Below are 18,703 nucleotides of genomic sequence, written 5' to 3'. Positions count from 1 at the left end.
GGCAGAGCGCAGCCTATGGCAATCTCTGCAGAGTAAATGGGTCTCCTGCAGGAGGCAAATATCCGCCTGCGACCCCTCCAATAGGGAGAGGATCGCCCTACGCTTTACGGGGTTATTCAGACCCTTGACATTAAGGGTCACTACTTTCAGGGGTGGCATCGCCTCCAGGGAAACAGCGCGCTATGCAGCAGGCGGGGGATCAGCGGAGGGGGCGCGCGGGGCAGGGGCGCAGGGAAGGCCAGAGGCGGCATCGTACTCGTTCGGACAGCTTCGGACGGGACCCCCCCACAACAAACCAACAATGAAACCCCCCCAAAAACCATTGATGGCAACCGGCCAAAACAAAAAGCAAAAAACAACACCCCATAGTCTCAGTCTAGCCCAAATGGGCGAGTCTGCAGAAAACAGTCAAGTGGACGTCCAGCCACACACCACCCCCCCGCCCCCCCAACCCCCAGCCCAGCATCGTGAAAGCTAAGAGCCTCTCCCCCCGGAGAAAAATTAGGCCGTCAAGGCCACACCAGTAGATTCAGGCAAGTTCCTGGCCGCAGTCCTCAGGGCCTCCGCCATGTCAGCTCTGATGGTGGGCGAGTCCGGGCGACTCACTGGCGCTGACGATGGGCGCCTTCTCGACCTTCGTCGGCCCCGCCGCTCGGGGCGCCTCCATGCGGGTGTAGCCCCGTCCTCCTCCGTAGCAGTAAGACCCAGCACCCCGCAGACATCTTGTAAGGAGCGCAGCTGATGCAGTACTCCATTCCATCGAAAGATAAGACGGAAGGGGTGACCCCAGGAGTAGGCTGTCTCGTGCTCTCGCAGAAAGTCCGTAGCGATGCGGAAAGACCTGCGCTTTTGCAGTGTGATGGCCGACAGGTCCTGATAGAGCGCCACAGGTCTTTCGCGGAAGGTCAATGGTTGCTTCCTACGGGCCTCAGTCATGATGCGCTCCTTTAGAGGGAAATCCGGCAAGAATGCCAGGATATCAGGCGGGGGTGCTGATGACTGGCGCTGGCGGCCCACTCTGTGTGCCCTGTCGATGCGGATGGGGAAATCCGCTCCCTCCTCCAAGATGTCACGGAACAGGTCCTGCAGATAAGCCACTAGGTCCGCACCTTCATCGGCGGATGGAACACCCCGGACCCGGATGTTGTTCCTCCTGGACCTGTTCTCGAGGTCCTCCGAGTGGGCCTGGAGCTCGACACATTGCTCCCGGAGGCGGAGGACGTCCTGTTGGAGATGGGTTATCTCCTCATCGCGGCATTGAGCCGCCGTCTCCACAGTATCGACCCGTTCGCCCAGGCCCTCGACTTCCCTGCGCACCTCCCGGACCTCTCCAGCCACTTCGGTCTTAAGAGTCTGAAATTCCTCCTTGAGGGAGGTGAATAAGTCCTCCATGAAGGACCGCGTGACCGGCGGTTCGCCCGCAGTTGCGTCCGTTGATGCCCGGGAGGCCCCCGGGGACGGCTGCGTCCTGTCGCGTAGTTGCTGGGACCTGCCGAGCATTTCCGGCAAGGTGCGATCACCCCGTGCCGCGCCACGTCTTCCAGTCATCTTGGGGCCCGGCAAAGCCCAGGATTAATTGCTGTAGGCGAGCGCCACCGCTCGCGGGCACCAGATGTGAGGCCTTCGCCGAGGACAAGGATAGTGCGTCACAGGCGACAAAATGGCGGTCTGGGCATGGGCAAGACGGCCCTCGGGCCAGCAGGGCAGGCAGCAATATCCGAAGAGTAGGCCTTCCGTCTCGTGTCCCAGGGAGGGCAGTAGATGAGCTGGCGCCAGAACGAGTCGAGGCTCCCGTGTGAGAAGGGCGCGGGCAGGGGCCACCGGGCTCAGCCACACAAAGACAAGATGGCGGGAGGGTGGGACCCAAGAAGGCAGCCCGGGCCAGCAAGTCCGTGGGCAACTCTCAAATGATAACGGGTCCGGAAAGTGCGAAACCGGTGCCTCCCCCCATCACCAGTCGATTGCTCGGCTCGGGCACTGCCCGAACTCCGCCATCCAGCGCCTCCGGGCGCGGAGTCCGCAAAGCGTCGCCCCCCGAGACCCCGGGTAGTGGGGGGATCGCCGGTACAGGGCTAAAGTCCGTCGCCCAGCAATGGTGCTTGCCACCAGGGCACCGCCAGGAAGCCACCTCGCTCCGCGGAGTCCTTCTAGTCCGCTCCTTCGGGATCTCCGGCGTTCCGCTTTTCAGCACTCGGGCCAGCCAAGGCGCGCGGACAGCGCCGCACTACGCTCCGCCTCCAGGCTCCTCTCCTCAGGGCGACCCGGGCTCTAGTCCTCGGAGCGATCTCCGAATAAACTTTTCGGGAACTTCCCCCGGGGCTCCAGAAGTCAAAGTGGCACCAAAATGTGCCCCAGGAACTCCGGCACAGTTCTCTCACCCGCAGTGCAGCCGCGGGGGGAGAGAGGCGCAGGAATCGGGGCTCGAGCTGAGCCGGGCCGGAGGAGCTACGGGAGGAAGCGTCCGCTCACCCCGCCATCTTGGCCACGCCCCCCCTATGGTTGTGTTTAAAAGCAAACTAGAACATGTTGACTGTTAAAATTAATTAGAGGATACCCCATCCTCTGCATCCCAAAAATATGGGCCACAGATAGTCTTCATATAAAGGATTTTACCACCTTTCGTCTGCCTGCTGTTCATTTTAACTCCGGCAGAGCTAAATGGGTCAATCAATTTACATTTCAACTATAGTTCTTGCAGAGCGACTAAACATCTTGTAGGAGCCCCATTCTACCAACTCATCAGTCTTGACATCCTGGGGGTCACTCGCCTAGTCTTTGTCAATTAGTATAATAACATATTTAAATCAGATAAAAGCTAGGCTACTAAAAGGCAAGATGAAGATCCAAATGCTCTTGGATTCATTAGAAACCAAGAATTCTTCATGATCTGGGGTGGGGATAATAATACACACCTCTCTCCAGTTCCAGCTAGGGAAGTATGAGGTTTCAAATTGACACAGATGATAATGGTCAGTCTCTTTTTATAAATGACAGCTTTGGTGAATCAATCAGTTAATCGATTATTTGATACATTTATTCTCAGCTTCGCTAATGAGGTGAGTATTCCGCTGTCCCCATTTGTACATTCATGCACAGGTAGAGGAGAGGAGGAAAGGGGTGGACAATAGATGTCATTTTAGTGATAGATACTTTTGTGCCCATTTGTTCATTATTTTCAGACATAAGCCAATTCTTTCAGTAATTATATCTCCCCGAGCTCTGAGTTTAAAACTACTAAATAGGTTAACCAATAAGACATACAGAGCTAGTGACCATATGTAGGCAATTACAGCTAACAGCTTGCAAATTAAGTGGGACAGGGTTAGGGAAGAGAGGTTCTTACCTAAGTTGATTGAGGCTAACAAACCCCACTCTGACATCTGTTTAAGTGATTTTGTGAGGGGGACTGAGATAAAGACAGCCTCATAGAAAGTTCAAGGTACATTTTCAGGAAAGAGGCCCAAGCCTATAGGTTGGTTTGACCATAGTGGTACCTAAGCCCATGCTGCCTGAAAGACAGCCCTAAAAATGCCTATTAGACCCCAGGCAGTTATTGTAGAATGTAAGAGGACGTACAAACAAGCTTTGAAAATTAGACAGAAAGGCATCAAGGATGAAGCCTGGGAAGCCTTATGGGTTGCTAGTAAAGAAAAGGACATTGTGGCATTCTGGCAGGCTATACATCAGCCTTAGTTGAGAGAGCCAGGAGCCCCGTTCCTTGAAGTGGCTATCCCAGAGGCATGAATGGGTGGCTCACTTTAGCAGTCTATTGCCACCCTAGGTAGAAATCTGCAAGACTCCCCATGGATAACACTAGTGCTGCCTTCGAGCCTAAGTAAGTAACACCCATCCTCCAGTTCACTGTTATTGAGATAATTTCCACCATAAGGAAGCAGTCCAATGGCAAACACCTGGCCCTGATGGCAGCCCATCTAATATTCATTTTTGGAGCCCACTTCTTACTAATGTTTTGAATTCAGTTTGCAAAATGGGTACATATGTCACCTGGTCAAACTTTTAATTGTTCCTATCTATAAAAAGGGAAAACATGCTGACTACAGCTGTTATAAACTGTTTTCCCTCCTGGAATATTGCTTGCCAGGTTGGAACACCACATGTTGTCAGATATTGAATATGCGTTTCACAGGAGTATTGGCACAGTCGAATAGTGTCTTATTTTGAACTTATCGATTAATTAGTATGCTGTGGCCAAGAAGAGTGCAATATACCTAACCTTCATGGACCTGTCAAGCGCCTTTGACTGTGTCTGTCACCACAAACATTGACAGTTGATGGAGGACATGGGGTGGACCTGCCAATAATCAACCTCTTGAGGAAAATGTATTCTGGGACAACAGCTCAAGCTAGAAATGGTTATAACAGGAAGAGTTTGGATGAGCTAAGTATTGCTAGGGGCTCAGGTAGTGCTATCCGTTTGCCCTTCAATTTCACCCTCTACATTAACAACCATGAACGGGAGTTGGTGAAAAGAGGCGGAGACATGCCCAGGTAGGTCATCATTCAGTTCCCTCCTTTTTGTATGCAGATGATGCACTCCTAATGGCCCTCCCACTTTTATTGAATATTTTTGTTGAGTTTACCGTTGGTCTGGACCGCAGAATGAATCTGAATAAGACTTTTAATTTCATTTGTGGGTCCCAATCGTCAACCCCTTGTTGTTTGCGATGAGTGATGCATAGCTTATACAGATATTAACTTTTTTCCTTAGGGGTGTAATTTGATTCAGGTGACATCTGGAAACATCAAATCAATATTAGTAATATAAGTTCATGAAAGCAACTCAGCATTGTTTTCCTTTTCATCCAAATTGGGGATGAAACCCTTGAAGGAAAAAGGTGCTATTTATGAGATCAAATGTATTTTGCTGGTAATGTGAAATAACTACAGCTCAATGAAAATACTTGCCTTAAGAGAGTCTAATTAGTCCTCTCCAGTTCTATATCTCTCTTGTGTACCACAAACAATTGTGTTTGACATATATTGAAGATCTTATCCAGCTCCTCCCTCTTCTTTGTGGCATTGGGTGTGGAAGAAACAGGAGGCTAAGTTGAACAGATTGATAGTTCAGGACTATCTTGTGCTTGACCTAACCATACATTTCCCCTTACTTTGCTGTATCAAGACCCTGTGTGAAAAGCTTGAAAGACCGCATCTTTTTGACACCCTTTTTGGTTTCTCACACATTTGCAAGACATCACACAAATAAATGTGCCTACAGCTTTTTTATAGTGAAAGACTCTCTTTAACAAGTGACAAAACCTTTGTTACCTCGAATTCTCTCCTGTTGGTAGGTGATGGCTTACAACCTTATCTAGACCACACTATAAATATTCAACATAGGTTTATTTTAACTAGATTTAGATGTTATATTGTGCACAGCATCCTGACAATCCCTTGACAAAACTGTTGGTGAAGAGTGTTCATGATGTGCCCCTGCAATGGAATCTGAAACCAATACATGCTGCACTTTTTTTTCTTCTCATTGTGTGATACCCCCAGATCCATTTTTATAAACCACTCTTACTGAAATGCCAATTTAGATGCTGCAGAGCCACATTCACCTTTCTGCAACAGTTAGACTTTGCAGAGGTCTGTCAAGCAGGTTCTAGCTACATTTGACATGCTATTCGCATCCCTATGGGACAGATGTACAACCTTTTTTTGCAGTTGTAAACGGGAAATCGGCCCATTTGCGATTTTTCAAGTTTGTAACCTATTACAGCCTAGATAAATGTTATGTTATGTTATGTTAAGAGGTTTTGTTGAGCGCATAATTCACAGTAGCACTAGCCTGTCAAGGGAAAATTGGAAAAAGCAAAGGATGGGAGGGAGGACAAGAAAAGGAAAAACTTAAAACAGCCAGGTTTTGAGCGCCTTACAAAACTTTCTGTGATCGGTCTACATACATAGATGCAGAGGGAGTGAGTTCCATTGGGTGGGAGCAAGGTAAGAGAAGGATCTTCTGCCATTCCTGGCGATGTTGATCATAAGTGGAACTACAAGATCTTTATTAGCAGATCTGAGAGTTCTGGAGGGGTTAGGGTTTGCGACTCGCTATTAGGATTGGGCATGCCAAGAGCAAAAACACTCACAGTTTACCACCTATTTCAAAAAGGTGGTAAGCCAATTGCAAATAGCAAGGGGTGTCCAGGGGATCCCATCCCCTTTGTAAATGGAAGCAAAAATATTTTTAAGAGCAGGCAGTGGTCCCACGGACCACTGCCTACTCTTAAAAAATTAAACAGAAATGTCTTTTTTAAATGCATCACGTTTTCCATTAAGGAAAATGGGCTGCATTTAAAAAAGAAAACTGCTTTATTTAAAATGCAGTTACAGGCATGGTGGTCTTCTGATCCCAGCAGGCCACCATCCCTGTGAGTGCTGGTCATTCCAAATAGGATAGAAAATTGCAACCTGCTGCATGAATATTAATGAGGCAGGTCTTTTGCGACCCCATTGGGAATCGCAAACCGTGTCTGAGACACTCGGGCATTTCATTTTGGAAGTTGCAAAACAGCACTTGTGACTCACAAAATGGAATGGTCGGTCATCTGGCCCTACGAGTCTTGGTGAGTGCGGGCCATTCCCTACAAATCTTAGGCAGTAGAAGTAGGTCTGGGCTTTTATGTTAACATTTTACATTTGGTCCTGACCTATTTTAGGTTTAAAGCATTTTTATTAAAACAAAAGGAACATGGGGAAGGGAAGTAGGAGGTCAAGGTTACATACAATGCCGTGAAAGGAAAAAGGATGTGTGTCAGCAGTTCTGGTCAAAAGGGTGGTCGGTGGTCCAGGAGGGGAAGACATCAATTGTAAGACAATAAGGCAGTGCACATAACCCTCTCATGTTCCCCAACCCCCCATCCAAAGCTGAGCGCGAGTAGCTTACAACAATCCAACAAAACACAACGCAGTCCCTCCGAGCCCCCCATCCCCAGAAAGAAAAGAAAAGGAAGGAAACAATACCCCAACATCCCCGTACAATAGCCCGTGGTAGAGAAATCCGCCCCAAACAGCCTACCCCCATCCCCTAATCCCCCCATCCCCATTCATCCTAATCAGCCGGGGCCGCCGGTGGTGTCAGCCTGAGAAGGCGCAGGTACCTCGGGCAGGTGAGTTCCCAGAATTCTTTGGACAGTAGTGCCAGGAAGGGGTGCCATAGCTCCTCGAACTGATCTACATTCCCAGCCACTGTAAGCGACATCTTCTCCATACCCAGTACCTGCCAGAGTCTATGTAGCCAACCAGTAATGGAGGGGGCAGTGGAGGTGCGCCAGTGGACAAGGATATTTTGGACCTGGCTGAGCCTAGCGCAATAGCAATCTGTCTACCCCTGCGGGACTTCAGCGGGTACATTAGGTCGTTGGGAAGGCCTAGCAAAACATACGCTGGGAAGCGCGGCAGCTCAATCTCAAAATGTCTATCTACCTCATCCAAGACCTCTTTCCAGTAAGCAGTCAGTACCGGGCAAGCCCACAGAATGTGCGATAGAGTACCCTCCTGTCCGCAGCCCCGCCAACATCCCTTGTCGGTGAGTTTGTGCATTTCATATAGCCTCTCCGGGGTGTAATACCAGTAAGTGGACACCTTAGTAAAGGTCTCCGTAAGCCCAGTGTGGTACGCAGAATGCCTCGCCCGATATACGATCTTGTCCCACTCCTTGTGACTTAGTGTCCTGCCCAACTCTCTGTGCCAGCGCTCCCTCCCCGGGTTATGATAGTGAAACGTCGGGGGTTGGAGGAATTTATACAGATCGGTAATGAGTTTGGCGTCCGAGGTCCGGGTCACCAGCCACCGCTCATAGGGTGTGATTTGGCGGGCTGCGACGTCGCGCACTTGGGGTTGGAGGGCCCAGTGGCGGACCTGCATGTAGCGCAATTTGTCTACCTCCGTCAGGCCAAATTCCTGTCGGAGTTGCTGGAAAGGAAGCACGCCCTCCAGCCCGTAAATCTGAAAAAGTGCCCTGCAGCCTGCACTCACCCAGTGGGAAAAAGCTCCCGGCTCTAAGCCCGGAGTAAAGTCCGGGTTACCAACTATGGGCGTGAACGGTGATTGGAAGGTTGTTAAATCACGGGGCACGCAGACCGCATCCCACACCCGCAGGGGGACCCGGGTGACAAAGGAGGCGTAAAGATTAGCCGGGCGATGCGCGCGGCGCAGGAATGGAACTTCCTGAAGGGTACGGCCCGCCACCGCCTGATCCTGAAAGAGCCAGTGCTTATCAGATTCCCACCTGCTCCACTCCACCAAATATCGGAGTTGCGCCGCCTGAAAATACTTCCGGAGATCCGGGATACCAAGACCCCCCGCCTCCGGAGCGAGCGTGGAGAGAACCCTCTTCATCCGTGGCTTGCGGCCTTGCCAAACGAAACGGGAGATGTCAGCCTGCGCTTGCTGTATCCAACCCACAGGGGGCTGGAGAGGTATAGCGCGAAAAAGGTATAGGATCTGAGGCAGCACCGTCATCTTCACCGCTGCGATACGGCCCAGCCACGAAAGCAGGCCCTTGCTCCATCGGCCGAGTTCCTCCTTAATCTTCCTGCTAAGGGAAGAGTAGTTAGCTTTAACCATTTCAGGCAGCGAAGGCGCTAGCAGGATCCCCAGGTATGGCACCGTGGACGAGGACCACTGCATGGGGAAAGACGCTGGAGGTCTCTCCTGGTGTCCGCGGCGAGCAACACGTCCAGGGCAGCCGATTTGGCCATATTCATTTTAAAGCCGGCCACACGTGCAAAGGCGTTCAGTTCCTGGACGCAAGCAGGGAGTGACCTCCTGGGGTCGTCCAGGGTCAGCAGGACATCGTCCGCATAAAGGCTAACAGTATGGATATATTGACCCATCTTAACCCCAATAGCGTCAGGATTATCGCGAATCCTCTGGGCAAACGGCTCCATGTAGAGGGCGAACAAAAGCGGCGAGAGGGGACAGCCTTGTCTCGTACCGCGCTCAATGACAAAACTACCAGAGCTGTACCCATTGACCCGTACCGATGCTGATGGTCTTTTATAACAATTGAAGACCATGGTGCGGAACTTGTCGCCGATTCCCAGTTTCCTGAGAACCAGCTCAAGGTACGGCCAATGAACTCTATCAAAGGCCTTCTCCGCATCGACCGACAGCAACATCCGCTCCCCCCGGGACGCGTGAGGCCTTTTCTAGTATGTGCGTCACTCTCTTGGTGTTGTCAACTGTCTGTCTACCGGGTACAAAGCCAGCTTGGTCTGCCTCCACCAGGCCCGGTAGGTGTAGTCAAAGCCTGGACGCTAGAATCCCCGTATAGAGCTTAAGATCAACATTCAGAAGAGAAATAGGCCTATACGAACCACACAAGGTCCGATCCTTCCCGGGTTTCGGAATAACCGACACAGTCGCGGAAAGGAGGTCCGGCGGGATAGCGCCCGGGTCGGAGAAGGAGTTGAACAGGCGAGTCAGGATTGGTGCCACAGCGGAGCAGAAGGTCTTGTAGAACAAGGCCGTGTAACCATCCGGGCCCGGGGCTTTACCGTGTTTCAGTCGCGCTATAGCGGAGATGACTTTCTCCACATGTATGTCCCTCTCCAGGTGGTCCGCCTGGGCGGGCTCTAGCACCGGGAGGGTCACAGACTCCAAATAGTCCTCAGCGTCCCCCGGCGAGGAGGGCTCCGCGGCATATAACGCTTCGTAGAAGCTGCGAAAGGAGTCTGCCACCTCCGCCACCTCCGCGTCACCGGAAACAGGAACCCCGTCTGCACCCACCAGCTCCTTCACCACATTGCGTTGCTGTGCAGCCCTGAGCCGATGGGCCAGGAGCTTACCACATCTGTCCCCGCCTGTGTAAAAGGCATGCTTCAGACGCAAAGCAGCATATTCAGCCCGATCTAGGTCAAGCGCAGAAAGGAGTTTCCTCGCCGCTTTCAGCTGCCTCCAAACTCGAGGAGCCCCTGTACGGCGGTGAACCTGCTCAAGTTCCCTGACCTGTGCAGTCAGTTCGTCCCTCTTACGTTGCCGCTCCCTGTTCTCGGCCGAGGAGAGGGAGATAAATTCCCCCCTGAGGACCGCCTTCAAGGCTGCCCACTGCGTCGCTTGAGATGTGTCGGAGTTGCCATTGTGGACCAAATAATCCTGAATGACCTCCCCCACTCGCCTCACAACCGACTTCTTATGTAGAAGAGTATCCCGAAGCCGCCACGTCCCTCGAGAGGGGGAGGCCGCTGGCCATGCAAAGACGCCGGAAACCGGCGCGTGATCGGACAGGGACAGGACCCCGATGTCTGCCGCCGTGGCGGCTGTACGTAGCGGGCCATTCACCAGGAGGTAGTCCAACCGCGAATAAGTGTGGTGCGCATGGGAGAAATAGGAATAGTCCCTATCGGTGGGGTGCATAGCTCGCCAGAGGTCGTGTAGATCCATCTCTGCAATCCGGTCTTGCACCGCGCGGGAAAGCTCCCCCGTCTGTGGGGAGCGCTGTGCAGACCTATCCATAGCCGAGTCGAAGACGACGTTCAGGTCTCCCCCCAGGACAATATGGCGATCGGGCGAGGCAGTAACGTCCACCAACACTGAATCCAGGAAACGATCCTGGTGATCATTCGGGTTATAAACGGAGCCAACCGTGAAGGCAATACCCCCAAGTCGCATGCGATATGCTAGGAGCCTCCCCTTTTGTTCGGCATATTTGTACAACACCTCGCCCCTGAAAGAGCTAGCTAAAAGAATGGCTACGCCTGCAGTCTTGGTCGCTGCTGAAGAGAAGAATTGGGTGGGGAACTTGGCAGAGCGCAGCCTATGACAATCTTTGGGTAGCAGATGAGTCTCCTGCAGAAGGCATATGTCCGCTTGCGTCCCTTCTAACAGGGATAGGATCGCTCTGCGTTTCACAGGGTTGTTCAGACCCTTAACGTTAAGGGTCACTACTTTTAAGGATGGCATCTCCCCCGGGGAACCGAAGCGCTATGTAGCAGGCAAGGGATCAGCGGAGGGGGCGCATGGGGCAGGCGCGCGGGGAAGGCCAAGACAGGCCACGCGTGTGCATGGGCAATATCGGACGGGACCCCACCAACAACAGAACAACTCTTACACCCTCCCAAAACAAACCCATGGCAACTAGCCAAAACTACAAACAAATAGAAACACCCCATTGTCTCAGTCAAGCCCGAACGGGCAAGTCCGTAGAAACCAATCAAGTGGACGTTCAGCCACTCACCTCTAACCGCTCCCTCCCAACCCCCAGCCCCAACCCAGCATCGTAGAGGCTAAGAATCTCTCCCCCCGGAGTGAAGTTAGGCCGTCAAGGCCACGCCATTGGAGTCAGGCAAGGTCCTGGCCGCCGTTCTCAGAGCTTCCGCCATATCCGCCCTGATGGTAGGGGAGTCAGGGCGACACGCACTCGCCGGTGATTGTCGCCTCGCCGACCTCCGTCGACCCCGTCTCTCTGAGCGCCTTCATGTCGGCGTCGCTCCGTCTTCTTCCGTGGCCGTGAGTCCCAACACCCCGCAGATATCTTGTAGGGAGCGCAGCTGGTGTAGCACTCCGTTCCATCTAAAGATCAGACGGAAGGGGTGTCCCCAGGAGTAGGGCATCTCATGTTCACGCAGAAAGTCCGTGGCAATCCTGAAGGACCTGCGCTTCTGCAGCGTGATGGCGGACAGGTCCTGGTAGAGCGCCACAGGCCGCTCTCTGAAAGTTAAAGGCTGCTTCCTGCGGGCCTCTGCCATGATGCGTTCCTTCAAGGGAAAGTCGGGCAAGAACGCCAGAATGTCCGGGGGGGGTGCCGATGACTGGCGCTGTCGGCCCACTTTATGCGCTCTGTCGATGCGGATCGGGAAATCTGTATCTTCCCCCAAGATCTCACGGAACAAGTCCCGTAAATAGGCCACCAAATCTGTCCCCTCGTCTGCGGACGGGACACCTCGCACCCGGATGTTGTTCCGTCTGGACCTGTTCTCGAGGTCCTCAGAGTGGGCCTGGAGCTCGACACACTGCTCCCGGAGGCGGAGAACGTCCTGTTGGAGATGGACTATCTCCTCATCTCGGCGCTGGGCCGCTGTTTCCACCGTGTCAACTCGCTCGCCGAGGCCCTCTACCTCCCTGCGCACCTCTCGGACCTCGCTGGCCACTTCCTTCTTTAGTGTCTGGAAGTCTTCCTTGAGGGAGCTAAATAATTCCTCCATAAAGGACCTCGTGACCGGCGGTTCGCCTCCAGTTGCGTCTGCCGAGGCCCGGGAGGATCCCGGCGACGGTTGTGTTCTGTCTCGCAGCTGCTGGGCCCTGCCGAGCATGTCCGGCAGGGTGCGGTCCCCCTTCCTCGAGCCTCCTCTCCCAGTCATCGTGGCCGCTGCAGTGGGCAAGGCTCAAGTCCGGCCGCCGCAGAGGCGCCCAGTCGTCCGTGGGCACCAGATGTGGAGACCCCGCCGAATACAGGGGTGCTGCGTCACAAGCGACAAAATGGCGGTCCAGCCCGGGTCGAGTCAGTCGTGGCCCCGTCCAGGGTGGCGATCGGGGGCCAAAGTCAGGGTCTCTCAGCAGTGCACCCCTCGGGAAATTAGTTCGGAAGCCGAGGCGAAAGTAGGCACCCGCCCACCAGAGGCACGGGTGGAGGTCGCCAACGCCAGCTCTTCAGGGGCAAGATGGCGGCAGGGCGGGGCCTGGGAGAGCGGCCCGGGCTGGCGAGACCACCGGCGGCCCCCGGGGCACAATAATCAAAGAAAGTCCGCAGCCAATGTCCCACAATTACACTGGAGGGCCCACACAGGCCGGCCGCCGTGTGGATGCCTCCGGCCTTCGCCTCCAGATCCGGGGTCCGCACCACACCATGTTCCGTCGCCGGTAGTGAAGGGCCAAAGCGCCAGCTAAGGTCCAAAGTCCGCTGTGCATCGGCGACACCGGCCACGTAGGCTTCGGCCGGAGGGCTCTGTTATTCCTCGGAGCTCGGCGGGTCCGATCCCTCGGGATCGCCAGCTTTCAGCACCAGGCCCAGCCGAGGCGCCTGGACAGCACTGCAATTCGCTCCGCCTCCTAGGCTCTCCTCCGTGCTTCGATCTTTGAGCAAACTTTCGGAGTACTTCCTCCGGGGCGTTGGGAGTCAAAGTGGTATCAATATGTGCACCAGGAACTCCGGCACAGTCCTCTCACCCGCAGGGCAACTGCGGGGGAGAGAAGCGCAGAAAACGGGGCTCGAGCTGAGCCGGGCCGGAGGAGCTACGGGAGGAAGCGTCCGCTCACCCCGCCATCTTGGCCACGCCCCCCCTGACCTATTTTAATGGTTTTAACTTGTGCTTAAAAAGTTTTGATGAATTCTTCACTAATATTTATTTAATATGATTCTATGGTGCTATTTAAATGTGTCTGCAAGCATTTCTGTCTTATGGTTTTAAATTCAAAACTGAAAAAAGTTCTTTGATGATGATGATGAATACAACTTATCCCTTGACTAGATTGAAAAAATAAATTAAGGTGAATACTGAAGCCTAACTGGATGCAAGACAACCAAAAATTGAACAGTTATAATTGAAGTATTATTTTTTCAGCACTTACTATCCCTGATGATGCATTGAAAAGAGTTATGACAGGTAATACGCTGCTCCATAAACCAAGGTTAGCGATTTATCCCTTGTCATTGATTATTGTTGGTCTTTTGCACTCAAGCAAACCATCCCATGCTTTCACTCCAAATTGTTTGTGGTACATTGAATTTATAGGAGTTACTTGTGTGTGGAGCTGGATATGTGAGGTTATGGAGAAGCTTAGTGGGATTAATAAACATGCTAGAAGAGATAAAGGGCCTGATTTAGAATTTGGTGGATCTGGTCTCGCCATCGCTTTTTTAACGGTATTCCCGCCTGCAGACTTGCCAGTCTGGCTGCTGTATTTAGATGTTGACGGGTCTTTTGAAAGAAGACCATTGTAGTCCCGCCACCTCCGCCAGAATATTGCTCCCGCGTCTATGATGTCAGGGGCAGATGTTGGAGGAAATCCCGTCATGAATTTTGTCATCCCAATTACGATGTGCCTTTCTGCTGAGGCAATTGTGGCAGGAAAAACTCCAAACTCGAGTCGTGAATGAAAGAAAAAGAGGTGAAAACTTACCTTGTTCCTGTTTCCCACTATCATTTCTATCTTGAACCCCATTGCCCAGGTCCATCCTGTACTGCTGCTACCTAACCACAATGCTCAGCAACCCTGTTGCCACCGGAATCTAAGATAGGCTTCTGTATCACTCGTCTCCCTATAAATCGTGAGTTACCATTTGATATCGGCATGTGCATTTTTACATTGCTCTCACATGCAATTTTTTATGTGTCATGTATAAGTGTTAATTTTACAGGTTATTGTGGTGAAATGAACCCACCTGTATTGACACTTAAAAAAATTATAATTATTTGGTGGTGGTGGTTGTGGGTGTTGGGCATGTCCTGTTGGTGGGTGTACATTCAATAGTCTGTGTATTTGCTGTTGGTGTGCAATGCTACATGTAAAAAAAGGGCATGGCACATTACCCAAATATACCTTATGACACATTCACAACATATATGTGTAGTAAGATAATGATGAGTAGTACTTACCTGTCTTTACACCACCATGGACGCACTCCGTCAGGACACCATCAGCACAACAGGAACATCTAAATTAGCTCAGCGCAAGCCCACCACCATGCCAGTGACGGAGTGCTGTTAGCCAACAGAGAAGACCGATGCTGCTGTGGGAACCTGTCTATTGCCACAAAATCTAAATACAGCCTGCAGAGTGACGTCAGCTTGCTGGAGTGCTTGGAACAGCTGCGGGATGATGGTAGTACCGCCAAGACTGAAATCAGGCCCTTAGGTTTTTTAGGTTATAGTGGCATGACTTTTGATAACAGAGATGTTGTGATGTTTAACATAAGAAGTGCCACTGGCTGATCTAATCTGCCCTGTGTTAAAAGTGAAAGTGCTTAGGCCAATCTGATCGACCCGAGAGCTGACACTTATGTGGGAGGAGTTTCTGTTTTGCTATGCCTCTTGAAAATCAAAACTGGCCAATAATGCTAATCTGGAACCCCTCCCTCTTTCTTTACGAAGCTGTAGCTGCCCATATTCGAATCAGACCCACGCACAGACATTTTATTACTTAAAAGTAATGGAGAAATCCTGTCCACAGAATGAAAACCAGTGTCTTCTAGAAGCTGCACACAGCCTTGTTCACCAGTAGAGGTTGCACATAGCTCAAAGGCATATTGCTCAGATCTGCCGTCAGTCTCAGAGACAGTGCTGCAAGAATGCACGCTACCAAAATCATCAATGGTACAAGCAGCAAGAATAGAGCTGGGTATTACCTCGTGGGCCATAACAGCTTGCATGGCCTTAGTACGCTTTTGGCAGCGCCTAGGAGCAGAAGAGCCCCACAAAATTCCCCATAAAATTTCACAGTTGTGTAAAGTTGAAATTGCCATTAGTGAGCGTTCCTGGGCAAAAGAGATAAGAGCCTCAGTAAGGGAAGCGTATGGAGTATTAGACTTAAGACTTGACCCACAGTTAGGACATCCACAATTGGGCAAGAAGGAACTTAGGGCACTGGGGCGGGATATGTCCCGTACACATGATAGGGAGTACCTTTCGCGGAAAAATTCAGTGTCACATATGATCCTGGTTTGGGAAAAGGATCAACATTATCCTTACGTTGATAGGTTACCTAGCTACCGCTTACGACGCGAGGTATTAAAAGCACGAATTGGGTTAAATCCCTGCTACATGAATAATGGGGTCAAAAACTTTATGATTGGTTATAATGGGAAATGCACCTGCACTTTGGGCACCCCATGTGATATTGTACATGTCTTACTTGATTGTACGGAATTTTTAGATATCAGAAAGGAGATTTTATGTCCAATTTTTAAAATACATGGGATTAGAAATAGGATGCAAGCTGTTGACCTACTAGTAGGAATGGAGAACTTAGACATAGCCTGTGCCATGGGGAAATTTATGTGTAAGGTCAAAGTGTTTCTCTAGTGCACTGAGTAAATAACGTATGTTTTCACTGAGGTTATTAAAAGGCTGTGCATCTAAAGGATAACAGTACGGTAGCGGACCTAAAGGAAATATTTTATGTCATGTATGAATTATTTGGTTTTTACCTTTTAACAATAATATGTACCCTGGATTTTAAAGGAAACTGATGTTTTTATGCATATTGAAAATGGGTCACATTGTTTATGAATCGTTTGCATATGTTTTTAACTGGAGGATAACATGTAAAGTGTATACTTTTATGGTTGTAACTAACCAAATAAAGTTTTATTGACTGACTGGCATATTGCTCAGATCTGCCGTCAGTCCCAGAGACAGTGCTGCAAGAATGGTGACCTCAGTATAGGTTTGCACTGCAGACACTTCTGGCCATTGAGCTGAAAACATAAATAAACCAGTGCAGGTATGGCTCGCCACACAGTACTAATGAATGAGTTACCTTGATGAGTTTATCCTAAATACAATTATTTCAAATGCAAAATCAGAGGTGCCATAGGCAGATCTAATCGGCCCCATGCGGAAACTGAAAGTGCCCATGCTGACCTGATCATCCCTGAGCCCTTCCCTCCAGTCAAAGGATATTTGTCCCTTTCTGTACTCATTTTCCATTACAGTCATGTCTGTCCCAAGCCGCAAAACCATTCCTTAGTGCATTGCACAATAGTAATAACACAAGAGCGTTTTAGAAAGAAAAAAAGGAGTTTCAAATGGACATGATCTGTGTTGTGAGCGTGCCCACATTCTGCAGGCCCATGAGGTACTTATCCGATGACAGCCTGGAGAAGTTAAAGAGATGATAAACGATGTCTATAAAATACAGACCACACAGACCAGCAGCAAAGGAGAGGAACAGACAGGCCAGGTGACAGCATAACAAATGAAAAATGTTTCCTCATTCTGCCTACCTACAACCTCTGAAATCTGTTTTCAAACATGGTTTGCAGTTGCTGAGTCTCCTGTCGTTATGATACAATACATTCCGAAAAACCATGTAGTTGAGCTGTGACGGCCATAACTGGGCCTGAAAGAGGCATTTGCCCAATCGAGGGAGCAATGAAGGAGGCTGGTTGGCTTTGAGCATGTGTTTCAACTTCTCTGAAGGTCGGCCCTGCAGAGAATGATCCAGTTACTAGTCTGTATCTCACAAACTTCTCAGGCTCGAAAATTGTTGTCAGCTACCCTTTCAAAAAAATACACAGCAGCATGCACTTTGTAAAGGAATTACAAACAGCTAATTTTACAATAGATGTGGCAGGCAACCTGCCTAACTCTTTCTCTAATTTTTCGCTGCCCTCAATATAAAAGCCCAGTGAGACATATCAAGAGCCACATAGATGCTGTTCGTGGAATGGTGAAGATGAGTTGTTCAGTAAAAATAAGAAAATATCAGTTTTTCCCGCTGGCTTTTCAGCGCTGTTATGGTTGGGTATCATTAGCAAAGTCTGTGTCTACCTATTGAACAAAGTAATTGACACCCCTCAAGTCTGCATCACAGGCCCAAACTCTGCAAATTGTCTTTAACCCTCATATACAAGCTGCTCTGTGTGTGCGATGCAGGTGGACTGCTGTCCCCCGACCCTAGAACCATGCTTGAAAGTATGGTGCTGCTCTCTACCCACAGAACATGGTTGCGCATATTCAACGCACCACGCACGAGGGGACAGCAGCCCTTTTTACATTTTCTAGGTCTATTCATGATGGAGTGATAAAGTCCTGGCATTTCCTCTGAATTTTGGGCATTGTGGTGTTCTGTACTCCATTATAAAACAGGACTACAAGTCCCAGAGTTCAATGAAACAAGTGTGGACTGGAGCAGCACGTTACACATGGGCCTAGTAAACATGGCTGGTAGGATGGGCAGTATGCCTTGAAATGTGGAGCCTGGTTATGGCCTCCCACGGCTTCATGCCTGGCCCGCCCCTCCAAGTAACAGTCGCAGAAGCCTGGAACATATCTGTGTTTCTTGTGCTGTTTCTGTGAATTTGTGAGTCTAGCCTATGTTAGAAGGACCTGTGTTAGTCTGCACTGATTTGTGAGTTTACTGGATTGAACGGGCGCCCCCCTTGCCTAGGGGAGGGATGCCCTAAGTAGCGCCACGGGCTGAGCCTCATCTAGGGCCCCTGGCCAAGGTCTCTTTTCCCCTCGGACCACAGCCTGGCTACAGGAGCGTCGTTGATGCAGTTGAGCAAGGCTTCACGGAGGTGGAGCGCTGACAGTTAACAACAAAGAGGGATGCACAACAATGGAGGTGCAGCCATTCGATGGACCCCAGGAGGGGGTGGATTCCACATGTGCAGTGGGTCGGCAGGGAGGAGGGACTGTCCTGCCGGTAGTCCTGGACTCTACTGCCCTAACTCACAACGGATGAACTAAGTAGAATCTTGGGGAGGAGGACTGTGTTCAGGTATCCTGGTGGGCCGGTGCGGAATGCGGTGACCTGGATGTCAAGCAGTGCAACTGTTGCCTGTAGCGCATTGGGGCCTGCCAGCACAATGTGCTCAGCAGAGTGGAACTTTGGTGGCCGAGACAGCCAAGTTCAAATGTACGGCCAAGATCTAGTGTACGGCCGAGTTAAAAAGTTAAAATGTAAAGTTCAAAGGTACGGCCAAGTTGTTTTAGTGTATGGCCGAGTTAAAATTAAAGTGTTATTTTGTGCCTAATTCACTTATTACCGTTGACATGTTGATGCAGCTAAAGTG

At 50.8% G+C, this 18,703-nt stretch overlaps 1 protein-coding gene across 1 annotated transcript in view; it reads left to right on the top strand.

Moving 5' to 3' along the window:
- Nucleotides 1–18,703, top strand: part of LOC147727644 (sulfate anion transporter 1-like) — a 423,791-nt gene that overhangs the window by 126,594 nt on the left and 278,494 nt on the right. The gene's annotated exons all lie outside the window — the stretch shown is intronic.

This window comes from Lissotriton vulgaris, chromosome 3_1 (assembly GCF_964263255.1).
Source record: "Lissotriton vulgaris chromosome 3_1, aLisVul1.2, whole genome shotgun sequence".
NCBI classification, from domain to species: domain Eukaryota; kingdom Metazoa; phylum Chordata; class Amphibia; order Caudata; family Salamandridae; genus Lissotriton; species Lissotriton vulgaris.
The sequence above is the reverse complement of the archived record's forward strand: the minus strand, read 5'-3'. Positions and strand labels throughout refer to the sequence as shown.